The following is a 20,362-nucleotide window of genomic DNA, read 5'->3' as shown; positions in this document are numbered from 1 at the left end:
AGCAAACAACTTGCATTCATGTTCATTGATACAATACAACTTATAAACAAGCACACTGCACAGAAAATTCAAGGATAACTGAAATGCATAATATTTTAATGTGACGAAGAAAACTGTCCTTATAAAATAACATCAATTACTCTTCTCAACTGAAGCATTTAATGATCCATCATGGTCTAAAATTCAAATTACTAGTCATTCAGCTTAAATTTGAAGATGTACAACTAATAAAGTAAACTACAATTCATGACATTTATTTCACTTTAACATGGGATAATGTCACCACAAACAGCAAAGAACACTGAAAACTGATTTTGCATGTTTAAAGTCAGAAAACTGGTAAGACTCTAAAGTATTCCAGACCATTCTTCTCAGAAATCTATTTTTTAACATCTTTAGTGTCTGATCTAAGCTTAAGGGATATGATGCATCTTGAATGAATATCCTTAACCTACTCAATAAGAAAAAAGTCTGGTGACGGTGCAGTCTTTCCCCAGTTTATTACAGCTGAGCAAGTCTCTAACATTCATTAATTTGTGGCCAATTACACAAGCATAGCAACACAAAGAGATGAAAAATGTGGTTTATATACTATATGGCATTAATGGCATCATTCCACTAAATGTACAGGTCAGTACTTTAATTCATGCTTATCTCTCTTCACCCCACAGTTCCACTAATGCCATTCTCGTCTGCTTACTGTTTGAAAATGGAGTTAGATCAGACTGCATGATTCAGACTCTCCAATTTATCGTGTACTATCACGCGATACCTGTGTAACACAACCACCCTAGTAGCTTAGCTGTAACAATGAAGGTTTATAACGCTGTAAACAGGGTTTTGATACAAATGTTTGGCACAATACAGTTAGTGCATTGAATAGCTTTGTGCTTAACAGCAAACAAAGGAGTCCATGAAACGAATATCACTCCAAATGTTTTTTTGTCTATTGCATTTGTTCCTTGATGCCTTTGCAGGTGAATTTTTTGTCTTCCTATGAGTGGAATGCAGTTCATCTTGCATTTGTGATACATAACAGCATTGTAAAATCTATTTCTAATAACCTACACTCTGACTTTGCATTCACTTGTGGCTGAAAACATCTGATAAATTTTCAGAATAGTTGTCCTAATTAGGATCAACAAATGACGATTGTCTACTTTGGATATGAATTCACATTCTGCCAATAGCTCTTTTAAACATTTGTAGCTAGTTCAAAATATACTATTGTGATTGTTTAACTTCTATTTACCGATATATCTTCCCACCAATGACAAATCCTTATATCTCATTAGAGATTCTACCAGTGTCATGAACTATTTAAACCACATTAAATAAGCCGTGTGATGCATCTCAATGTGATAGCTAAGCCAGTAGTGTAGCAGATAATCGTAAAATATTTCAGGTTGTGACAAAATCACAAACATTTCAGAAACTATAGGTTAAGATGTCAAGCTACAACAATAGAACACAGTATGGGGACTACTAAAATTTATAGCGAACTCCCTGCCCCAAACCCGAATTTTATCAGAACAAAATGTGTCAAAATCTAGGAAAATAACATACTTCATTTCAATATTTCTGGACTATTCGTCGATGTGATTTGAACCACATTACCAAAACGACAATCATTTGCTTGAATTACATGTATGTTAAAATACTTATAGTAGAGTACATATTGTTTCCACAGAACATTAAACTTGATAATTTTCGTGAAACTAAGGTAGTTCTATTTATATTGTGAATTACTCTTCGTAACCGAAAATCAAAGCAGTTACATAAGTTACATTAATAACACATATATATCATTGTTATCTATATACCTAAATATGAACAATTGCACACATTTACAAATTTAAACTTTATTTATACTTCATTACGGATTTTCAATAATTCAGCTACACAGATTTTGAAAGTAATATTAATCTTTTTTATATGACATAAGGATTGCTTTACAAATCGAGAAAGAAAAACTCATCCAAAATACATTTGGTTCATCTACACAACTTCTTGTTGCCATAGTGATGAATAAATAATGTTCAAAAAAATAACGTCAAAGTCTAGGCACAAACAAATACCATCTAGAAATGACACGTCTTTCGGTCTTTTAACCGTTTATATAAAAGCGGTGTGTTTCTCGTGGGTTCTAGAACGATTGATAAGACTCTCAGATCGCGATTGGTTCAGAGAAATCCATAGCCAGTAGTTGTAAACATTTTAAGCATAATAGAACGTAACATGATTTCAGTGAAAATGATTTTTCCATTTGAAAAGGTATATGAAGTTTTGTGAAAAATCTGTACATGATGGAGAAAAATGGATATCAGTTTCAGATTCAGCGTACAGGAATTACTGTAGTACATGTAAAAATTTCGAAACAATAAAATCATTGCAGGCCTGTTTGATTGATCATAGGCTCTTGTAAGCATGAAATTAAGCTGGCGGTTCCATTTAAATAATAACAATGTTTCAGCAGCCGTAAATTACATAATATATTTAAGTTATTCATATGGTTGAGTGTGGTTAAATTTCTCATACGTCTTCATACAACATGAATAAACAGTTTAGTTGATGAATTCCTAGTGTCTGTCAAAATAGTAGCTTAATATATTTCTTTCACGTAAAAAAACATGATTTACCAATTGTTTCATTCACCACGTATCTATAAAAATGCCATCTTCCTGCATTTATTATAAGACTATGTTATGTTAAACATATGACAGTTACTATATAGCATCCTTATTGCTGTTTGCTAATTAATAACAAAAGGAATAAATTGAATAAATCTCCTTATTTTAAAATGCAATTCAGTAAAATAAGATTTTCGGATTTTGCTCATTAAAACTATTTAGGTTGTAGCAACACGTTAACAAGTTATTTATGCAAAATAATATAACTGCTGACATGAAGTTCTTTGCATTTTAATTATTTGTATCTAATAAGCAACAAATGCAAAGCCTTCAAACAGTTTATTAAAACACAAAATAAGTCAGTTTTGGTAGTCTACAAATGCACAAACTACAAAAAGAGTATAGATTATTATGTATTTGTTAGTTAAAGACATTAAATCTGAAAAAAACACATCAAATATCTTTCAGTTTGAGAAATAATAAATATTTTTAATTAAATTTTCAATATTTTATAAATCATATAGAAACGTTTATCCATTGTTCGTACACAGCAACAGTAAAGCAAAGTCAATTTAGCAAATAAAGTTGTGTAAAAATGTCATACTTTAAACCTGATGGACTTAAAAACGGAAAATAATACATCAAAAACCTGAAACATTTTTGAATAATCGAAAACAATAAAATTATACTTACAAAAATATTTGACATTCCTGTTTAGACAGTGAAAATTAAAACGGTGTACAGTATCACTGATATCCCTCAAACCTTTCTTTTTTGAAGGGTTTTCCTGACATTCTTTAACTAGTCTCTCTTTCAGTATGTTACCCTGTCATTTTAAAATATTTTTCACTTTGAGTATTTTTCGTATCTTTATTACATGTTATTTCTTTCCATAGGTTATTTGACATTTGCACAGTAGTATGCCTGTGGACTTTTATCGCTAGAAACTGGCTTTCGATACCTGTGGAAGACAGAGCACAAATAACTATTTGTGTAGCTTTGTGCTAAACAACAGCCAATCCTTGACATTTTTTTACACCTTCCCTCTCTCCAAGGACTTTCTAGAATATTTTTGTAGTGTTTCCAGAAGCTTAAATTTCGTCTAAGAATATTCTGGTAGAAGAAAAAGATAGAAAATGTTTTATGCCAATAAAACTGAATTACTTTACTCTTACTGAATTGTGGAAAAAATGAGATTGGATGAAATATAAAATACAGTGAAAACAATATTAATTTTCCAAAACTAAGGATGGTGTCTTTACTGAGACTTTAAGAGACCTGTATGAAGAAAAAGAAAAATTGTTCCAAGCTGGGAAAACTTAGCACTATATACACCAAACAATATCTTTGATTTTTACCACGCTTGAGTGGTAATTTGATTGGTAAGTACAATAAAAAAATAATGGACCTTTTATCCTAGAGGCTCTATCAGTCGCCTGCCACATCAATAGAAAATATAGTTATTTGCCTTTATATAGTGTGTGTTTGTATGTGTGTTTTCTTATAGCAAAGCTTCATTGGGCTATCTGCTAAGTCCACTGAGGGGAATCGAACCCTTGATTTTAGCGTTGTAAATACGAACTTTTATAGTGTGTTGAACTTAACAGAAATATTTCCCACGAAAAAGTGCAGGTAAATAAATGATCGAGAACAAAATTTAACTAAGGTGAAAGGAGCTTAGCCACTTCCTTGAACAATGTTCTACAGGTAAAACTGATATACATTTATAGGCATGAATTTTTAAATTTTTCAAGTAAATTAAGAGCCAGATGAAGAGAGCTTTTATGCTGTCCCGTCAAATCAATTGCACGAATAATAGAGTTTAGTGTTAATTATTCTTTCTTGTTCCTTTATATAATCTTTTTTGTTGAATGAAACGTTATTATTTGAAAAGACATTATAACTCTTGGGACTACAGTGCAAGCTGAAATATATTCTAAAGTAAATGAAAACTTTCTGGCTTTATATTTGTCATTGAGAATGGGTTTCATTGATTCAATAATTATGTTTCATTTATTAGCAGTTGTTCACTGTTCTGAAAAGTAGCAATCATGCTAACAATGGTTGGGCATAAACTTTCTGTTATGTAAATTTGACATTCACACTGTGAAAGTTAACATGCTTGTTTGTTCTGGTTTTCATACTCTTAATGGTTCTGTCAACAAGAAATTTTGGAAAATCATTACTAACAGAAACAAAACTTACTTTGATACTTCGATATTCGGCTTTTTTATCTGAAGAAATATTTCAAATGAACTTATGTAGACTGCTTATTGTAAGGGGTAATGAGCTTATATATCTGCTGTTTCATGAGTTGGAATCTCTTATGAATACTTCTCTGAACTTTTGTCATTAAAAGTCAGGTTTTCTTATGGTGATCACAACACAAACATCCTATTGTGTAGCTTTGTGGTTTTTTCTTTAACAATAAACAAAACAAATCACGAGTTGGATGAGAGATTTTAACAGAAAATTCTATACTGCATGCATGATGTTTCAAAGAAATTTTCTTCGTTTATTATATAGCTCAACTGACGAATTCTGGCATTGATGAACAGCTGCTAAAACCGTAACTTACGGAAGACAAAAAATAAATAAGAAATGCCATTTTTAACATTGTGATTTAGAACTTCAAATGGGTAACTATGAGAAATGTGGAAAAAAAATAATATTTTGTTTACCATGAAGTGCTCAAGACGTAAACAATGGCCTGAACGGATCATTTCGAACAGATTATAACAAACACAATTTTACCTCTGTTGTATTAAAATTATGTCATTTGCCAATCGTTTTGTCACTTATCACTATGTAGCTTTGCTATACTATCTAAGTTGCATTGTATGAAGCGCAACCAATAATACTAATAATAACAGAAGAACAGGTCTGCATTGAAGTGCGGCTTTAAGTATCAGAGATAAAGTCAATCCATACATATACTTATGGATCTGAATAAACGGAGGCTGACAAGTATTTAGAATTAGCATAGTTGTGGTGTATTTCTGATAAAGAACTTTTATGAAACCTGTTGCATTCTTCGCATAATAATCAGCTTACAATTATTAGTTGTTCCGAAACCTTGTCCTTGATGTACAAGAAAGTGTTTTGGTTCGACTTGCGTTCTGATGCAACGTGATTTTTATTACAAAACCCAACCTATAGTTTTTAACGCTTTTTTAGCTTTTGGCTTTAAACTTTGAATTTTAGAATCTTATACTGTATGCACAATTTATGCTTCATAGAAAATTTATTTTATTATGAATCATAATTAACAGTTATATTATTGATGATAGGCTTTTTGGGGAGTGGATTGTAAGAGAGATAATATGGATATGAAATGGCACTTTTAGACACATCTGATTTGGAATTCATAATGAACAAAATAAGAGAAATGGCAAAGAAAACATTGCAGTTTACGAGCAGTTTACTAAGGTCTATTTGTTTCTAAAGTTTCGTAAGTTTAACCTTTAAACGGCGGCCGTCATCAATTAATTCTGCTATCTACAACATTTCCGCTGTTTAAGGTTTAGACCATAAATTTTAAAGTCTTATACTGTATATATAAATAGTGTTGTAGATAAACGTTTGATAATCAACCTCATCAAAAACTTGAAAGACGATAATTAGGGAACAAATATACGATAGATAGGAGAACTTACGAAATGATAGTTATCTGTGGAAATCAAGGAAAACAGTAAATAGCGGTAGAGATGATAAGTCAAGTAGAAATACTTTAAACTATAATTCGATATAGAAATTACAAAAAAAAACAGGTGTAAAAACTTAACAAACGATTCTTATATCGTTTGTCTGGTGTGGAATTCATAATAGACAATACAAGAGAAATGGGGAAAAATTACTTACAGTTTATAAGCTTTTCATCACAAAACCAAGATCTATTCTTTTCCAACGTTTCGCCAGTTTTCGATGTTTAAACCACAAATTTTAAAGTCTTATATTACATACATAAATAGTACTTTTGGATAAAGTTTTGATGATCAACGTCATTAAAGTATACCATGTATATTGAGCAGTTTTTATCGCCTTTTTATTAATGCCTTCAAGACCAGAGTTATACTTTTTGATCTTACATGCTAAGAATATCGCTCTTTTTGCAATCCATTAGAGTTAATGTCAGAATTAATTATGATGCCCATAACTAAGTTAGCTCATTCTTGAATGTGATAAAATATATTTGTGTTTTTTTGTTATTTTTCTTTGGCAAACATCTTACTTGGGAGACATAAATGATGGCTCTGTTAACCTCATATCAAACTATCTGGTCCTAATAAAAAAAAAAGTATATGAAAATACCACCTACCCGCTGATTCTCATCCTGGCCCGGCATGGCCAAGAGTGTTAAGGCGTGCGACTCGTAATCTGATGATCGCGGGTTCGCATCCCGGTCGCGCCAAAAATGCTCGCCTTTTCAGCCGTGGGGGCGTTATAATGTGACGTTCAATCCCAGTATTCGTTGATAAAAGAGTAGCCCAAGAGTTGGCGGTGGGTGGTGATGACTAGCTGCCTTCCCTCTAGCCTTACACTAATAAATTAGGGACGGCTAGCACAGATAGCCTTCGAGTAGCTTTGTGCGAAATTCCAAAACAAAACAAAACAAACTGATTCTCATCCAATTAATAAACTTTAACATCCGGTCAACAATGTTGTCTCAGAAAAAAAATTATTTACTTATCGACCTACTTTTCAGGCCTGTGCGACCGTTTCAAAAATTGTTACCCAGTTTATCTTTATTTAACCTGTATGTTATGTATCTTCAACGTCATGAGCCGGATCATAAATATTTCACTCTAACGGATAACCTCAGATACTTTTATACTGAGGAATGATGGATTTATTACCGGACCTATTATAAAACTTATTGTTATTGAAATACTTTTTCCATTTCCTACTCTTCACCAGTGATAAGTGTCCTTGCTGTCAATAAACTTTCACAACGTTCACAGAGACATCATTTTCTTCAGAGCTTCTTACATATCACGTATAACCTCAATACTCCAGTTTTTATTTTTTCTTGGACGAAAAGAGGTCACAGCCCTCTGATGCTCTGCTATTTTCTAGGCTGGAATGAAATGGGAAGAAAACAAACACTTTAATCTCTCATTGTTTATTTTGACTGACGAGTTTTAGTACTTATTGAAAGGCTTCTTGGTTAGCTGGATGCGAAAGGTGGATTTAAAATATTATTTTTACACATCTTGGATCTGGGATCTATAATGGAAAAAAATAAGAATGTGAAGAAACAATAACAAAGAAGCGAACAAACAACACTTACAGTTTACCAGTCAGTGCATGATTTCAGAAAACACCATTTTTAACAGTTTGTAATGAACACTTTGTTACCTACGCTGCATCTAAACTGGGCTATATACCAATCGTTACTTGTTACTTCTGTTTTACCAACCTTGTTTTCTACTAGAAGTTGCACTGGATATAACATTATCTCAATCTGTACAAATTTTAAAAATTGAAAAAAGTTGGACCCTTGTATCGCGATTGTGTGCACATACTAATGAATTTGCATAAGCAGAGGCTGAGAACTGAAGAGAATTAGCGGGGTCTTTATGCGGAGTTAAAAAAAAAAAGACTTCTTAATAAAATGCAATATTTTTAGCACGAATATTCATTAATAATCATCTATTAGAAGTACGAGAACGCCATATAAGATTCAAAAAGAAATTGACTTTGGGTGCTTCAGCTGGACGTGAATTCTGAGTTCACGTGACTTTTATCACAAAATCCAGTCCTATTGGTTCCAATACTTTGCCATCTGCCGACGTTGAAATCATAATTGCAACAATAAATATCATTCTAGAGGAGATTTAATATCTCAACTGATAAGTTTTGACGTGTACAAAAGCATTATTGGGCAGTTATTTATATAAAATGCTGCTTACACAACACTGATTCTGAATCCGAAATAGATAAATTAATAGTTATATTAATTATAATTAGTTTTAAACTACAACATATACCTAAATATATGCTATGGGTAGTTTGTTGTTAAAAAAAATCATTAACAGTGTCTAGTCTTTGGAACAAACTATATATATACATACGTACTGTCATTAAGTGCTGATGGTAAATACGTCACGATTGGATATCAATATTTGTCATGATTAGTAGCTAAAGTGATCACTTAAGTTTCCACGCATCTAGAGTTTAGTTGAATATTTGTGTATGTGTGTGCCCATGGCTTAGCGTTTTTACTTTTTTAACCAAACAGCCTAATGAAGAATAAGAATACCTCTTACAACACTGTTTGTTATTGTTGGCTCTAATACATTGGGGAAACAAAAACAATCGTAATTCAGGAACTTAAAAGACATAAACTACAACAACAGAAGAATTCCATGCAATATAATGGAAAAACGCTAGAGCAGTAGGAAGTGAATTACATATGAGAAACAGATAGATACAAGAAACTAGATTAAACTATCTGATAACACAATTAGACATATTAACAAATTCTGGATATCCTTCTTTTCAATAACAGCCTTCACTGTGACAAATTTCAGTGCAACAAACTAAACACTTTAACCACCTTAGTGTCAAGACCAAAATTTATTATTGTCGATTTTAATGTTACAACTTATTTATTCAGCTGTGATATTTAAATGTAAGAGTTACCGAGTGTATTTTTCTTATAGCAAAGACACATTGGGCTATCTGCTGAGCCCATTGAGAGGAATCAAACCCCTGATTTTAGCGTTGTAAATCCCTGGACATACCGCTGTACTAGCGGGGGGCAAGAGTTACCCATACACAATAAATAAAAATCGCTGAACAACAGATTATTCAGGAACATGATATATTATATTAAATGTGTTTGTGTAGAAAAAAAAGAAAGAAGGTAAATAAAATAATAAACCTCATTTCATACATCTTACTATTCCTAAACAACAAAATTTAGGTGAATGATAGAACAAAAAAAAGAGCTTTAGTAAACTGAAATACTATGTGAGGCTGAAAGAAATATAGGGAAATATAAATCGACTTTATGAAACTGTAACTGAATACATCAAGTGTAAAGAAAGACAATATTTAAAACAGAAAGGCATCAAAGCTCTAAAACAAACATCTATTCTGGACCTCAACCAAACACTAACAGGAAACCTGAGGTAGACTTTCTTTTCATCGACGGGTGGCAAGTGCGCAGACAGAATTAAACTTAGATTACTAACCAATATAAGAGATATCACACATAAAAGGTGTAATGAATCTTGAAAAATATATTCAAAACTCGAGTGTTTTCAAATAACTGACTATTCTTCTTCAGTTAAAGAGGACCCGGCATGGCCAGATGGTTAAGGCGCTCAAGTCGTAATATAAAGGTCGCGGATTCGAATTCCCATCACACCAAACATGCTCGCTCTTTCAGCTGTGGGGAAGTTATAATGTGACAGTCAATCCCACTATTCGTTGGTACAAGAGTAGCCCAAGAGTTGGCGGTGGGTGGTGATGACTATCTGCCTTCCCTCTAGTTTTAAACTGCTAAATTAGGGACGGCTATCGCAGATAGCCATCGAGTAGCTTTGCGCGAAATTCAAAACAAACCAAACCAGTTACAGAGTTGTCGAGTATAGTCAACTATTCGAAAGCGCTCGAGCTTGGGTCTTTTCTTGAAAGTCTTTGTTAACCAACAACTAGCTCAAGCAGTTGCAAAGTCTTAACGTTCATGACTGGTGTATCTTTAAAGACTCATTCTCCTATATTGCTATGTTTTACAAGTCAACCATAAAATCTCGTTTTCTTTCTAAAATCAGGAACCGACTATTTAAAAGAATTCTAAATGTACAAGTTATAAGGTGGTATAACAATGGCAGACTTTAAAGCATTGTGACTGATTTAATTTAAAAAAAATATATCCATTATGACTAGTATGTATATAATGTGACTAGATTAGTGTTTAACACAAACTAATTACTTGTTTAATAAGCATTGAGACGTCACATATACACCAGTTACGTTATTGACATAAACTATAAATACGACTTCTCTCACACCATAACATTAATGAACCATTACCACACATAATTAGACACAGAAGACATTAAATGAAAACATTATTGATGTAAGACTGTTCGATACATATAGCTAAATGAAGAAAATTTAATCACAAGCTGAGGGTCTAACTATATGCTTTTAAATCTGCTTACCAGGTACACATAGTGAGTGATAAGTTTTATTGTACTTTTTAGTCAATATGATAAAGTGGAAAATTTGATACGTATCTGCAGGTTGAATTTGTTTATACGTCTTCAATGGGTGGCTTCTCTGTAGAGGCTTACAGTGGGATCCTAATGGAGGAAATGATAAATGAAAAAAAAAATCTGTAACCTGCCTAATTTATGCAGGGCTGAATCGTGATTTTGTCTTGTGCAAATGTACATATCTACAAGATGAAAGATCTTTAAATAAGCTAAGCTTTAAAAATCCAGAGATAAAATTCCACCTAAGTATACGTGATATATAATAAAAATAAACTGATTCTCTTATCCACACTTTGAAAACATTGCTACGTTTTCAACTAGCCTAAAATAAAGTGAAACCCACTCAACAACGCCCTTCGTATAAAAATGCATAAATAGTATAATATTGTGACTTAATATTCTGTCTTGTTTACAGTTCTAAACAAGGAAAAGTAAAAGTTAAAAGCTGACCACTAAAATATATATGTCTCAACACTTTTCATCTATTTCACTCTTTCACCCAGAAATATTGATATATTTAAATAATTAAATTTTTGTCATTATTTCTAAGAAATTAATTAATTATATATATTTGTGGAAATTATAAAGTCGTTACATAAGATGAGGACAATTTTACATGTTTTTAGAAAATAACTGTAATAATCTGAATTTTGGAAATTTCCAATTCAGTTCCTGTGTTATCATGATTTTCTTGTGATATAAAATTTCTAGTAATCTTCCCCCCTTCTTCATTTATCCCGCTTGTATCATGGATTATTGACAAAGGTATAATTACGCACAGAAGGAACACCGATCAATACGGACATCACAGCTCGTGTAGCCTGTGTGCTGTCTGCATCAGCTGGTAGTCTGCCTGCCCTTAGCACAAGACTGCACAAACTTTGATGTGGTACGTAAAAGAAGAAGTGGCTTAAACCCGCGTGTTTTGTGTGTGGTATCAGCACGTGTTTTGCTTCTTGTAAAAATATTTTAAATTATAACTTATCAAGTAAGTTAGTTTTGTTTCCTATATCACAAATGATGTCAGCATGTTTGCTTTCACTTTTATATAAAACTTCATCCTTTTGATTAGAATGATAAATAATATTTTTAACTCTTATAGGATGAAAACCAGTGTCATAACTTATATTTTTCCTATGAACATAAGAGGATTGCTTGTAATTTAAAATAACAAATCATTCATTCCAATATTTAACTGTTATTTTGGGTATACTGCTATTTATTTCATTAATAACGCTTTTTTCCGATACAGTAAACTTGTCTTGTGGTTCAGTTTATCATAACGATCGACCAAAAATAATATTATTTTAGACCAATGTTACTTAAACAAATGAATATGTACTCAAATAATAATAATAATGAAAATCTAAGAATGATATATCGTTTTGGAAGCTCCATACAAATTATTTGTACATGGAAAGCTGTATATTCATTTTCTCATGTAATTAATAGTTTTATTAACAAAAAATTATAAACTGTGGAATATAAGTCGCTAATTTGACTTTTCGTTTGTTTTTAAATTTCGCTCAAAGCTACAAGAGAACTATCTGCGTTAGCTCTCCTTAATTTAGCAGTCCAAGACTAGAGGTAAAGCAGCTAGTCCTAACTAACTACCGCTAACTTTTGGTCTACTCTTTTACCAATTTTATAGATTGACTATAACATTATAACGCCCCCACGACTGAAAGGAAGTACATGTTTGGTGTGACAGGGATTCTAACACTATAACGCCCCCACGACTGAAAGGAAGTACATGTTTGGTGTGACAGGGATTCTAACACGCGACTTTCACATTACGAATCTAGCGCCTTAACCACCTGGCCATGCCGGTTCTGACTTTTGGTTATTAAGGTGTATCGTTTTTATAAACCAACATTATAAAGAGTGGAATATATGTTTCTGACTTAGAACATAATTACCAACGTGTATTATTTACATTAGTCAATAGATTATGCAGGTTGATAATATGAACGTTTGCTTTTTTATTTTATTTCTTGCATCGAACGTAACTGTAATGATAAATTTATGTTCTAGTAACTGAACTGATATTTTGTTACTAACGTGCATTATTACCGTAACGTTAAACTATAGGTGGCTGACTTAATATACATATATTGTTGATAATTTGTTTTCTTAACATCAGTCAACATTATACGTTCCACACTCAACACTTTGTTTTTAACTTATACTGTGTGATTCACTAAACTTTCAGTATTATTAACATCAATCAACATTACTGTTTCTCGAGTTAATATATACTTAGTTATTTAAATTTTTATGAGTTACTTCAACAAACATTCTGAACAGACAAACAAAATTGAATCACTTGAAAATGTATTTCACTAACTTGTATTTTTTGCCACCCAACAACATAAGTTGTGCTTCGTGTAAGGAATGGTATATTGTTTTGCATATTACTCATGTTTAAAGTGTCTAATTGTTCAAGTTATAAAAGATATCTATGAAATCATTTTCAATGAAGATGACAAACAAATTCAGATAAAGATTCATTTATTCTATCCGACATTTCAGGGTCTATGAACGTCACAAGTTACGATATTGTAGAAATCGAATTGAATATAAAAATATAACAGTATAACAGAGAGGTGCACAATGAAGCGTACTAAAAATATTGTTGAACAGGTTGAAGTCGCTGGTCGTAAAAGTAGACCTAAAAACAACAAACAAGCAACAATATTTTTATTAGCAGTTACAGTAAATTTTGTATTTAGAACGGATACGACGTTTCTGTCTTTGTATCAGCGTTGCTTTCCAAGACGAAGATCCTTGATTATATTCCTCAGTTTTACCTCAACACGTAGATGTCATTTGTCACTATACTTTGTGCTGATGGATCCTTATCTGTTATAAACTCTACACTTTACGTGCTACTGCTGAATAGTCAGTGTTCTAAGTTGATCTATATTCTTTTATTTTCTAATGCCGTTAAGTACAAGGGATATCCTAGTTTTTAATAGGTTAACATAAGAAAAACTTGCTTCTCACTATTATCAAAATAAATTAGTCAAACTTAAATTTTCTTCGTAATGTTTGAAGCCGAATGTGGCCTAGTGATTATCGTGTATGCGAATATTTATGGTTCATGTCCCATTGCCGCAAAAACATGCCCTGAACTTCGGAGCCGTAAGTGCATTGTAAGAGTGATGATCAAATGCTATTATTTGGTCAGTTAATAGTCGCTCATGGATGTTGTTAATTATGATGGTTGCTTACCATCTAGTCTATTAATTCAAAATTAGGACAGGTAGCCCTTGTGTAACTCTAAACAAATAAATCAACAAAACATGTTTATTATTAGAAAGATCTAACAGCGAACAAAGATTATAATAATAATAAAAGACTATACTTGTTCATATTTAAATGTAAAGAAAAACAAACATAGTCGAAAGCTAACAAAGTACAATGTCTCCTGAAGGACAATAAGCAATGTATTTTTAATAACTTTGAAGGAATCAATAATCTCGAATTCTACCAATACGCTATTTTTTATATTTTCATTCTACAGCATTCTCAGCAGGATGTATTGAGGAAAGAAATATTTGGATGGATAGTAGAATAATAGTTTATGATGTATTCTGTTTGTATTCCAATTAAACTGAAAGTACATTATTCATCATCCTCCCTCTATTGGTTAAAAAATAAAGACTATTAATAAAATTAACTTCAAGTTGTTTAGGGGCCCGGCATGGACAAGCGTGTTAAGGCGTTCGACTCGTAATCCGAAGGTCGCGGGTTCGAATCCCGGTAGCACCAAAACATGCTCGCCCTTTCAGTCGTGGGGGCGTTATTATAAGACGGTCAATCCCACTATTCGTTGGTAATCGAACCCCCTGATTTTAGCGTTGTAAATCCGTAAACTTACTGTCGTACTAGCGGGGGACTTTTCAGTATGTGTATGTATGTATGTGTGCGTGTGAATGTGTTTCCTTATAGCAAAGCCCCATCGGACTATCTGCTGAGGGCCCGGCATGGCCAGGTGGGTTAAGGCACTCGACTCGCAATCTGAGGATCGCGGGTTCGAATCCCCGTCACACCAAACATGCTCGCCCTTTCAGCCGTGGGGGCGTTATAATGTTATGGTCAATCCCACTATTCGTTGGTAAAAGAGTAGCCCAAGAGTTGGCGGTGGGTGGTGATGACTAGCTGCCTTCCCTCTAGTCTTACACTGCTAAATTAGGGACGGCTAGCACAGATAGCCCTCGAGTGGCTTTGCGCGAAATTCAGAAACAAACTAAGTTGTTTATAGGCACCGACGACACGTTACGTTCAGTATCAGAACTCAACAAACCGGCTGACCTACATCATACATAGTCATATGTAATCATTTATCTGTACATTGAGAGCTCAATTATTCAGTGAAAAACATAATGACGGATTGGGGCCATTTGTTTTTTATTTAATAGTCACAATGCTTCTGAAAACTTTTTTCATGTCCAGTTTCATTAGCAGCAGTAGACTCGTGTTACATTACGAAGTTACGGAATTTAAGAAGTTGGTCAAGCTGTATTACTCTTGCGTAATATAGCAGAAGTGTTCATGTTTAGGTAGGTCCTACACTAGCCACCCACTTCACAGCGGCAAGTAAGCTTTGTTGAGCCTTTCTTACCATCTCTATCGACAGAACTGACGAAAAGAAGCGGAGAAAACGACTTTATAGACCCCGAGGAGCCAGATTTTGTAAGGCGCAATGTAAGTGGTTACTACCGTATTTTATGTGGGATTTTTGAAGGGGTGTTGGCTGTATTTCTTCACGTTTTGGAAACTGTAGCGCAAATTCAGCCACGCAGGTGAGTAATGCAGACTCCAGATTTCGCAAGGAGTTCAGATCTCTAACCAAAGTTTGTAAAAGAAAGCACAAGAAAGCTTTGTGTGGGAATCTACATGTCTCTCTGACTCACAGACAAGATGTGAAATCGACATTTGTTAAATTTTATATATGTTGTTAATGTATGATCATTTACAAGTTTGTTTGTTTGTTTTTTGAATTTCGCGCAAAGCTACTCGAGGGCTATCTTTGCTAGCCGTCCCTAATTTAGCAGTGTAAGACAAGAGGGAATGCAGCTAGTCATCACCACCAACCACCAACTCTTGGGCTACTCTTTTACCAACGAATAGTAGGACTGACCGTCACATTACAACGACCCGCGGCTGAAAGGGCGAGCATGTTTGGTGCGACGGGGATTCGAATTCGCGACCCTCAGATTACGAGTCGAACGCCTTAACTCACTTGGCCATATCGGGCCTCATTTACAAGATCAGTGAGAAAAGGAACGGTTGGATATAAAAATATGATGTTTGAAACTTACTTCTAGTAATATATAATGTATTACTATTATGGAAAAATAATTTTGGAAGAGTTGTTTCGTGCAAAGAGATATAGGTTAAGAAGGATATGATCACCTAATGGCTCAGTGGTGAGCTTGAGAGCTTATAACCCTAAAATTTGAAACCCATGTGGATCAGCGTAGATTTTTGCACTAAAAATGTAACAAAATCGTAAAGAATACAAATTATTTTTTATCAAATTATTTAATACATTTCCTCATTCTTGTACTTGTACGTGTAATGGTTTTGTTCACTGTTGATAACTCAAGTCTGCGATGGTTTTATTGTCTTGAAATTTTTACATGTTCTACAGTAACTCTGGTATGCTGAATTCAAAAACAATATCAATTTTTTTCCCCATCAAGTACAGATTTTTCACAAAATTTATCACGTGTTTTAATACAAGTGAACCATTTTCATTGAAAGCGAGTCATACTCTGTTATGCTTGAAATGTTGACAACCACTGGCTATAAGGTTATCTAGAGTCTAGACCAATCGTGATGTGAGAGTCTTGTCGATCGTTCCAGAACCCAAGTATAATAATAAATATGTCCATTATGGTAAACAAAATAATAATTTTATTTAAATAAGAGTTTGTTTTTTTTCTTCCCGATGTGTAAAAAAATCCTTACGTGGTAGAAAAAAAAATTAATATTTTTAAAATCTGTGTTGATGAATTATGGAGAAACCGCTTTTGAAACTCAAAAAAAACTTTTATAAAGTTTAAATTCATAGGCCCATGTAACTACACAACAACGACAGTATGAATGCTGTTAGAAGGAAGGCTATTTTGTGATGATTTCGTATCTTTTTTCATTAGTAAGATAATATTTAAAACGAATCTCAGCTTTCGTAAGATTTAATTCTAAGGTTATTACTTTAATTTTTTTTTAAGATTGACTTGACCGTCAATGAAATAAAATCTTCTTCAGTAGAAGAAAATGAGTAAAGATGAGAACATGTGATACTATTTTGAATGAAACAACCTTATGATAAATAAAGTGTTTAGTTTGTCAATGCTATAATATAAAACTAACCATTTCAGGCATAAAAACTGTTCAAAAATATAAAAGAAGAAGAAAGATTTATAATAGCTAGAAGGCAGTTTAAACATAAATAGTGAATTTTAATTTTCTTCTTGTGTTGTATTTCTATTTCATACAAGTTTTTGTACATGTAATTCTTTTCTATGCTCTGTTACTTTTTCTGCTTTAATAAGTCCTCTTCTTCCCGTTTTATTGCAATTATTGGTTTTTCAACACCTGATTTCCTTGAGTAGCTTTTCTGTTGCTTTTATTTCATGGTGTTTTATAAAGATTGGTTTTAACAGTCTTGTTTACTTTTCTGTGGTTTTCTGTTATTTTTTATTGTAGAACTAGTATATCTATGTATATGTTTTTATTGTTTTCTGTTCTTTTTATTATTTTCGTGTTTTATTATATTTTCCAATCTAAGTTTCATTCCATATTTCTCAGTTTTAGTTTCGAAACTTTTTCATAGCCTTCCATATTATCTTACTATGCTTTATTCTGCTCAACTTTGATATTTTCTTTGTTTTATTGTGTGTAACTTTTGCCACCGGATTGATTAGTTTGTTACAATTGCGCGGACAAAGACTTCCTACTGATGTGACATACCTGTTTGTTTTTTTTAAATTGTATCAAACATACATATTTTGTTTCATCTTTGTTTCAAAACTGTTAAACTAAACCATATATGCAAAGGTGACATCAGAATGAATGCTTACAAGTTTTACAGTGACATGTGATTGGAAATTAAATATTCTTTCACAAAATGTGTTTTGAAATTACACTCAGAGCTCTTTAACCATAAATCTGAGTCTTGTAAACTTAAAGGCTTGAAAAACATTTAAATTAGCATTTAATTAATTATTTTTTACATAATTTTGTCAATAAGAATCTATATATATAGATTACAAAACCTTTTAGGTCATTACTAATTTATTGGTCATCGTTCTCACTGTTAACATCCAGGTATCGGCTGATCTTAGAAGACTCTCAATGTCTGGCCTGATTAGTACTTAGAAGAGTGACCATCTGGGAATACCAGATGATGTTGGCACAATTACTTTCTTGAGGCCTACTATAGCCAGGTGGGTAGGGCGCTCTACTCGCAATCTATATATCATAGGTTCGAATCCTATCTCACCAAATATGCACGTCCTTTCAGCCGTGGGGGCGATATAATGTAACAGTAAGTCCCACTATTTGCTGGTGAAAAGAGTAGTCCAAGAGCTGGTGGTAGGTGGTAATAATTAACTGCCTTCCCTTATTCTTTCATTGCTAACTAGGGATGGCTAACATAGATAGTCTTCGCGTAGTTTTTCGCGAAATTCATAACACGCAAACCAAAGTAATTTATCATCTGCACAATAATATAAAAAATAATTTATTCTTCTAAAATGGATTTGTAATAAGTTTATAACTTCAAATGTTACGGATAAAGCTATATTTTACAAGACTGTCACTGACCTTTTTATCTTGTGCTAGGCGGTAAGCATTAAATGGCCAGCTGGAATAATCTTGGCAAAATATTTTTCCACAATAGTGCTGTTGTCTAGGCAACAGTAATTCTATACATGTATGCTCGATTAGCATTAGTATGATTGATTATCATTATGTGTCACTTTGATCTTTTCATGACGGAGTTAGTCTGAATTATACTCCAGTATTATATGATACAAAGAACATCAGTTATGTGTAGAAGAATTGATCAATAACTCACTATTATAATTGGCTTTTAAAGGTTTTATTTTACTATATGCATCAATACTATTTGAGATAGGCAAGAATAAACCCATTATCTCAGGATAAATTCTTATAATTTCTTTCATACAAACGTTTATAACAAAAACAAAGGTGTAAACTTATCGTGATGAATGAGGCTAGGTCATTTAAAACATAAAAATTGGTACAATAAACCCTGTAATTACTTTTAATAATGCTACAAAATGTGCTAACTGTGCTGTGCATCTGTGGAAATTGGACCTAGAATTTTAGAATTATAAACACTCAACTTTATTGCTGGGACATCCAGTGAAAGAACCATTTTTTTTTTGTATGAATGGATACTTAAAGCCATTAAAGTTTTGGAATGTTCTTCTGTTCTCATGTTATATTTACTTCAAATTTATCTTAGGTTGATTTTAAAACAAGTAGAGTTTTCTATTTTTTATTTGATTTTAAAATAAAAACCAACAAAAACAAAGTTTGTCAAAGTAATTGATTTCAAGTGGAATAAGCGATTTACACATTCATTCCCAAGGCCATATTTGTGGAATTTCGCTTTAGCCGAACATACTTTTTTATACTGAAAAGTATTTTTTGCCAAATTTATGGTTATTAGGTATAACTATGGTTTTTGTCAATTTCAAAGTGACATGGATCTCTATGAAAATCCATTTATTTCTAAGATCATGTCATTTACATTGTGTTTCTTTTAACAAGAGGTATATTTTATTTTTGTAATAAATAACTGAGTTAAGCAATAATAAACAACAAAATCATTATTTTCAACAAGGATGTACAATTCAAATGTTTGTTTTGTAATATATATATATACACACACACACTCATATAATCACTTTTTTGTATTATGAACAAGTAACTATTTTTCTCCCTAAACATTATTTTAAAACTATAACAAAAGCTTCAGAATAAGCCTTGCGAAACAGACTCAAATAGCCCTCACAAATTTAAAGTACTGTGAATTACGACTGTGTGACAGGATTAAACAACATAACGTACGTCAGTCATATGTAAGTGACGCGGTACATTACCGTCAAATCACGTCACTCATGTATGAGAAACGCTAGAGCGAAAGTCTAAAACACTACTGAATACCAGAACTGTATGACGATTTTTTTTCTGTGGAAGATAAAGCCCGGCATGGCCTAGCGCGTAAGGCGTGCGACTCGTAATTCGCGGGTTCGCGCCCGCGTCGCGCTAAACATGCTCGCCCTCCCAGCCGTGGGGGCGTATAATGTGACGGTCAATCCCACTTTTCGTTGGTAAAAGAGTAGCCCAAGAGTTGGCGGTGGGTGGTGATGACTAGCTGCCTTCCCTCTAGTCTTAGACTGCTAAATTAGGGACGGCTAGCACAGATAGCCCTCGAGTAGCTTTGTGCGAAATTCCAAA

This window comes from Tachypleus tridentatus, chromosome 10 (assembly GCF_004210375.1).
Source record: "Tachypleus tridentatus isolate NWPU-2018 chromosome 10, ASM421037v1, whole genome shotgun sequence".
Taxonomy (NCBI): domain Eukaryota; kingdom Metazoa; phylum Arthropoda; class Merostomata; order Xiphosura; family Limulidae; genus Tachypleus; species Tachypleus tridentatus.
Note: the sequence above shows the minus strand (reverse complement) of the source record.